Raw genomic sequence first — 7684 nt, forward strand, 5'->3', positions numbered from 1 at the left:
TTTTTTTCAAAATATTTGCTGGTCATAGTTGATTTTCTAAAGAACTTTGGAAAAATAAACTGATCATCTTAAAGATGCCACTGTCGTCTATAAAAGATTCGATATATTCAGGTAAATATAAATCATACACGTTCATGTATTTGATTGCGTTTATTTTTTCACTGTATAATTCCGTCGTACATATTGCTTGTGCAATACTTTCTCAACTTTTCAATTTCACGTTGACGACGGTATGTTACCAACGTTTTGCACGCGATAGCTGTCGGTTACGAAGAACTTCATAACAAACTTTATATATTTTTAGGCAACGCCTCCGAAGACTTTTTTCACACCGGCCATCTAATCCTCTGAGTGTGCAGCTTACAATAAAGTTGTGGCATCTAAGAGATGTGAGAACTCGACTGATAGATCGGAAACCGATGCATCCTCTGCACATCAGTCTGGTAGCAATACTTCGGCGTGCGTACAAATACGTTCTTATTCGACGTTGAAAGAATGAGTGATGGGTCAGTATCTTACCGAAGAGAGAGATCATCTGGTGTATGGGGGCTGTATTCAATCACGACTCGTTTCGTAATTCAGCAGAGAAAGTGGCTTTATTCAAATACATTTTCTCCGAAATTGATGAAGTCCAAAAATTAGAACTCAGTAAACACCTCCAACCATCCTATTTACCTATATTACTAGATTAGCTATGATATGAAAAGAAAAGAATTATTCATTTCGAAATGGGATTCTATTCGACAAGCGCACGATGTCCTCCATAACATGAGTATTCATGAATGTTCCCACAACTTTTCATTTGCTCTCTCGATCTTGGATTTTCGTAGGCATAGAATCGGAACGTTGTTCTAGCTAGTCGCAAGTGAAGTATCTACCTTGGGTAGAGGAGCAGTAAAGTTTTTCGAAAAGTGTTCGGATGGAGAAAAATTCAGAGTAACTGTAATACATCACGGATGCGCTAATTTTGAACGAGATGAAATGGATGCTCCGTACATGAGACAGTATTTAACGCAGCGTAGTGATTTAAAGACCTAAAAAGGTGATAGGAAGAGAAAGAACGGGGCTTCTTAACACTTCGAGTGTATTTTAACATACATTTGAAAGACAAGAGCAAAATTTTTCATCATCCAACTGTCGCAGAACGGCAGCGTTATCAGCTGACCCGTTAACCGGAGGATATATCTTCAGTCAACGGCTGACCATCGCAGGGCCTGGCCGCTTGTGTCTGGAATCGGCAGGAGAGATAAGGTGTGTATTTCTTGTATGAAATGTGAAAACTAAAATCATTATACATCATATAATATCATCAAACATCGTACATCATACATCATCATACATAGTATTAAAGGTCGAAACCAAAGTTTGGATGTCGGATGTTCAGAACGTGACGTCACCAATCTCAAATCAGCTAGCCGAATTCCTCAGTCGGGAAACAACCGCGCAGTAGAGCGGACGGATGAGAGTCGCGCTCCGCAAATTTCGAGTACCGGGTTCTCAACCTCCCGGATCCCGCGCTTCGGGTCCGCTACGTGGTGAAGCTCGACTTCCAGGGTAAGTGCTCCGTGGTTCCTGGTTCATGTTTACAATAAATCATTTCAATTCATTCTTCGCGCAAGCACAAATTCAGTAGCTATAAATGCACTACTGAAATTTTTTCTACTATTAATTAGTTAATTAATTATATTAATCATTACACAATATTTTCAACGTGTTCTTATGCTGAAAATATTTATTACTATTCGAGGTGTACCCTGAGGCGGTTATCGGTGGTTGTTGGAGGTGATTGGCGGTAATTGAAGGTGTTCGGAGTTGGACGAGGAGGAGGACGAGGAAGACAAGGAGATAAAGGTGGACGAGGATTGGTACTCAGTGAGTTTAATATTCTGATAATATTTAATGGCAGCTGTAATTATGTAGTATTCAAAATTTTTCAAACTTGTAATGTTTACAATGGATTATTTCAATTCGTTTTTCGCGCAAGCACAAATTCAGTAGGTATAAATGAGCTTATACAATTTGTTATAATATTAATTAATTAACTATTCAATTACTCGATTATATTAATCCTTACACAATATTTTCTATGTGTTCTTATACTGAAAATATTTATTACTATTCAAGGTAAAAGGTAAGGTAGTTATCGGTGGTTGTTCGAGGTGGTTGAAGGTGGTCGGAGGTGGACGAGGAGGAGGACGAGGAAGACGAGGATTTCTGCTCAGTGAGTTTAACATTTTTATAATATTTAATGGCAATTGTAATTACATTTCATCTGAAATATTACAAACTTGTCGCGTTTACAATAAATTATTTCAATTCATTTTTCGTGCAAGCACATATTCAGTAGCTATAAATAATTTTATACAATTTATTATATTATTAATTAATTAATTAATATTCTTATAATATTTAATGGCAATTGTAATTATGTGATATCTAAAATCTTTCGAACTTGTCATATTTATAATAAATTATATCAATTCATTTTCCGAGTAAACATAAATTCGGTAGCTATAAATGCGCTGATGAAATTTATTATATTATTGCTTAATTGATTCAGTATAAAAATCCTGACATAATATTTTTGATGTGTTCTCATACTGAAAATATTTATTACTATTCCAGGTATGACCCGAGGTGGTTGGCGGTGGTTGAAGGTGGTCGGAGGTGGACAAGCACGGGGACGTGGAAGACGAGGAGAACAAGGTGGACGAGGAGGACGAGGATTTGTGCTCGGTGAGTTTAACATTTTTATAATATTCGATGGCAATTGTAATTATATTATATCTAAAATTTTTCGAACTTGTCATGTTCACAATAAATTATTTCAATTAATTTTTCGCGCGAGCACAAATTCAGTATTTACCGATGCGCTCATGATATTTCTATAATTTTTGATAATTTTATCATAATCTTGTTGATAGAATGTGTCAGTGAAAAAATCATATTAGTACGTACACAACATTCTTAAAGTGTTCTAATTTTTGTTTGTTCCAACACGCTAGTGAAATTTCTGTGATGTTTCATAATTTTTTCATAATCCTCGTAGAATGTGTTAATAAAAAAATTATGTCACTCCTTCAACAATATTTTTCTTGTGTTCTGATACTGAAATTATTGATCAGTATTGGACGTATGACCAGAGGTGGTTAGCGGTGGTCGTTGGAGGTTGTTGGCAGTAGTTGCGGTGATGAAGGTGCACAAGGAAAAGCACGCCGATTACGAGGACTTGTGCACTGTGAGTATAACATTTGTATGATATTTGATGGAGTAGGAGTAGGAGTAGGATCAGGAGTGGGAGATGGAGTAGGATCAGGAGTAGAATCAGAAGTAGGAGTGGAAGTAGGTGATGGAGTAGGATCAGGAGTAGAATCAGAAGTAGGAGTGAGAGTAGAAGTGAGAAAAGGAGTAGTAGGAGTTAAAGTGGAAGTAAGAGTAGCAATAGTAGGAGATGGAGTAAGAAATAGGAGTAGGAGATGGTGTAGGAATCGGAATAGTAGTAGGAAAAAGGAGTAGGAGTAGAGGTAGAATCAGAAGCAGGTGGAGAAGTACGAGTGAGAGAAAAATGAGAAGTAGGATCGTGAGTAACTCGTACTTGAGAGTAGGGTAGGGTAGGGTAGGGTAGAGTAGGTGATGAAGGTGCACGAGGAAAAGGACGACGATGACAAGGACTTGTGCACTGCGAGTATAACATTTTTATGATGTTTGATGGAATAGAAATAGGATCAGGAGTAGAATCAGAAGTAGGAGTAGGGAGTAGGAGTGGGAGAAGGAGTAGTAGGAGTTATGGTAGAAGTAAGAGTAGCAGTAGTAGGAGATAGAGTAGGAATAGGAGCTGGAAGTAGCAGAGGAGATGGAGTAGATATAGGAGTTAAAATTAAAAGTAGGAGATGGAGTAGGCATAGGAATAGAAGTAGGAAGTAGGAGTAGCAGTGAAGGTAGGATCAGGAGTAGCATTGTGAGTAGAGTAGGAGTAGAAGTAGGATCTGGAGTCATAGTAGGAGTGTGAATAAAAGGGTAGGAGCGTTAAAGGGTGGAAGGGTGGGATGAGGTGAGGTGCGCTGGGGCGGGGTAGGGTCAGGTCGTGTATTAAATAATAAATCTATATTTAATGACAATTGTAATCATGTGGCATCAAAAATTCGGTAGCTATAAATCCGCTAATGGAATGTATTATATTATTGATTTATTAATTAATTCTTTTGATCCTCATATAATACTTTTAATTTGTTCTCATACTGAAAATGTTCATTACTATTCCAGGTATGACCCGAGGTGGTTATCGGTGGTTGTTGGAGGTGGTTGACGGTGGTTGAAGGTGGTCGGAGGTGGACGAGGAGGAGGAGGAGAAAGACAAGGAGAACAAGGTGGACAAGGAGGACGAGGATTTGTGCTCGGTGAGTTTACCATTTTTATAATATTTAATGGCAATTGCAAATATATTCTGTCTAAAACCTTTCAAACTTGCCATGTTCAGAATAAATTATTTCAATTCATTTTTCACGCGAGCACAAATTCAGTAGCTATCGATGCGTTCATGATATTTCTATAATTTTTTATAATTTTGTCGGAATCTTCTTGGTAGAATATGACAGTGAAAAAATTATACTGCTACTTACACGACATTCTTGACGTGTTCTGATTTTTGCTTGGTCCAATAAGCTAGTGAAATTTCTGTAATGTTTCGTAATGTTTTCACAATCCTCGTAAAATGTGTCAATGAAAAAATTATATCAATCCTTTCACAATATTTTTATTGTGTTCTAATACTGAAATTATTTATTAGTATTCGAGGTACGACCAGATGAAGTTATCGGTGGTCGTTGGAGATGTTTGGCAGTGGTTGCAGGTGATCAAGGTGCACGAGGAACAGGACGACGATGACAAGGATTTGTCCACTGTGAGAATAACATTCCGTGATATTTGATGGAGTAGGAGTAGGATCAGGAGAAGGAGTTAGAGTAGGATCAGGAGTAGGAGGAAAAGTACGAGTGAGAGTAGAATGAGGAGTAGGATCTTGAGTACCGTGTACTCGTGAGAGGTGGGGGGTGGGATGAGGTGGGGTAGGTAAGGCTATGGTGGGCGGTAAGGTAGGGTAGGGTAGGGTGAGTTAGGGTAGGGTTATGTCATGTAGGGTCATGTTTACAATAAATTATTTCGATTCATTTTTGAAGCAAGCACATATTCAGTAGCTATAATTGCGCTAGTGAAATTTATTATATTATCAATTGATTGAATAATTACATTAGTCCTTATATAGTATATTTGGTGTGTTCTTATACTGAAAATATTTATTACTGTTCCAGGTATAATCCGAGGTGGTTATCGGTGGTTCGTGGAGGTGGTTGGCGGTGGTTGGAGGTGGACAAGAAGGAGGACGAGGAAGATGTGAAGAACAAGGTGGACGCGGAGGAGGAGGATTTGTGCTCGGTGAGTAAAACATTTTGATAATATTTATTGGTAATTGCATTAACATTGTATTTGAAATTTTTCAAACTTGTCATGTTTACAATAAATTACTTCAATTCATTTTTCGCGCAAGACCATGTTCAGTAGCTTCAAATGCGCTAATAAAATTTATTACATATTAATTAATTATATTAATCCTTACATGATATTTTTGATGTGTTCTTATACTAAAAATATTTATCACTATTCCAGGTATAACCCAAGGTGGTTAGCAGTGGTCGTTGAAGGTGGTGAGCGGTAGATGGAGGCGGTCGAGCTGGACGAGGAGGAGGACGAGGAAGACGAGGATATGTGCTCGGTGAGTTTAGCATCATTATGATATTTGATGAAGTAGGATCAGGATCGGGAGTAGGAGTAGTATCAGGGAAAGAAGTAGTATCAGGAGTAGAAGTAGGAGTAGGATCAGGAGTAGGTGTAGAAATAGAAGTGGTAGTAGTAATGGAGGCATGGTGCGGGGGGAGGGGAGGGTAGGGTGACAAAGAAGAAAAACCGAATAGAAAATAGTAATAGCCCTTTGCCGCAGCATAGATCCATACAAGATTCCAAGGTAGGCATCTTAGATTTACGAGCAAAGTCTGATTAGTACTTTTTCAATCTTGTTAGACCTATGAGATACGTTTCTAACCAGACAAAAATATATCGATAATTTACAGTATTTGACAACAGTGATACCTTATCACATGGACAGTGGCCCACCTGATAATCAAGCTTTACAAGTCCTCATTAAGAGTAAGTTTTACAACTTCTTGGTAACAGTACCAACAATTACTTAATAACGTCATTCGAAATTAATAATATGTTTTTGTTTTCAGTATTAAAGGCTATTAATGAGGATAGTCCAACGGTGCCCACATTATCAACGGACTACATATTGAAAGGTGGGTTGATTTCTTTCACCTTGTCTTGGATCCGTGCGAGATAAACACTTGTATATTTCACGGTCCCGTTATTATCATGAGGTTGAAGTTCGTAATGTTATTCAGGCGATGAATTTTTAGAAAAACTTGGAATACAACTTCAGGATTGTCTGAAAATAAGTAAACCGTAGTAAACAAAATTGTAATCATATCAAGTTATCAGTAATAAGCAATTGCGGGTAAAATATTAGCTTACTTTTGTAAGTATTTATGAATATAGCCTCCATGAATATTCATTGTTGGTATATAAGGTCTGGCAACGTACCTACCTTCTGTAAGAGATGTTGAAGACTTTTAACATAATTATATTTCAGATCTGTGCCCCACCTAGTGATCCACTAGTACATATCCTCCGACGTGACATCGCTCCGCTACGTATGCAGAAGAAAAGATTTATTAAGATGCAGATTGCTCCTCTCTTCTTGCCATTGTGCTTTCAGCCATTGTTGTGCTGTGTGTTTAAAATTTAGGACAGTATATAAGATAGAATAACATGTACATCTACGAATATAGCACTGCAATCAATCTTATATAAATGAGCTCTCATTGAGATTTCTCTGTATTTATAACTCGACGCGAGAAGGCAAAAATCAATGTAATGCCATCTGTAAGGTAATTGGACTCGTATTTGCACTACGAGAACTCTTTGGGCATTTTGCGGTGAAGTTTGAAAAATTGTTGTAGAAGAAATTAAATAACTATAAAAATGGATAAAAAATATTATCTCTAATAGTAAATGTAGCTAATACAGCTTTAACCGTATATCGATTATGTTAACGATCTATTGTGACAAGATCGGAATTAGATAAGCTCTCTAAATACCCTTTTCTAGTCTATTAACTTATATCATGTATATGTAAATGTATATTTCTTCAGTTTATACAATCACTGCACTAGGATTACCCTTGCCATGTTTTATGGTGCGCTTGTGTAATTTCTATATTATTAATCTTACGCTTTACTCTATTTGCGACAAGTTGCGACTGTTTCTCTTTTCTTGGCAATTATTTATGTACATGCATGTGTATATGTATACTTATGCATGTGTATATGCATATATACACATATTCAGAACTAGATTTTTACAGTAAACACAGAGGTTTTAGTATATTCGCATACGGATTTCTGTGTATAGGTATACTTGAACTAAAATATCCTTATCTCTAATACGGAGTTGTTCGTAATTCGCATTTGTTCTTGTAACCCAATGTCCTACACACGATGGCAAAAATCGAGATCCAACTTAACTGAGTCTCAAAGCCCTGTTGACACAAAAGCAGCTATTTGATAGAAATTAT

General features: G+C 37.1%; 2 long non-coding RNA genes across 5 annotated transcripts; both read left to right on the forward strand.

Moving 5' to 3' along the window:
• The first annotated feature begins 1436 nt into the window (after nucleotides 1-1436).
• LOC124295144 lies at nucleotides 1437-2160 on the forward strand. The gene is made up of 3 exons (XR_006905070.1): nucleotides 1437-1554; nucleotides 1748-1872; nucleotides 2125-2160. It is a non-coding gene; the product is annotated as an uncharacterized LOC124295144 (long non-coding RNA).
• Nucleotides 2161-2688: 528 nt separating this feature from the next.
• On the forward strand, nucleotides 2689-7351 carry LOC124295137. Of its 4 annotated transcripts, none has more exons than XR_006905053.1 (5): nucleotides 2710-2736; nucleotides 5662-5767; nucleotides 6123-6198; nucleotides 6282-6347; nucleotides 6701-7351. It is a non-coding gene; the product is annotated as an uncharacterized LOC124295137 (long non-coding RNA). The 4 variants fall into 4 exon arrangements; XR_006905054.1 differs by lacking the exon at nucleotides 2710-2736 and adding an exon at nucleotides 5372-5430; XR_006905055.1 differs by lacking the exon at nucleotides 5662-5767 and having other exon boundaries at nucleotides 2689-2736.
• Nucleotides 7352-7684: the final 333 nt, after the last annotated feature.

This window comes from Neodiprion lecontei, chromosome 6 (genome assembly GCF_021901455.1).
Source record: "Neodiprion lecontei isolate iyNeoLeco1 chromosome 6, iyNeoLeco1.1, whole genome shotgun sequence".
Classification (NCBI taxonomy): domain Eukaryota; kingdom Metazoa; phylum Arthropoda; class Insecta; order Hymenoptera; family Diprionidae; genus Neodiprion; species Neodiprion lecontei.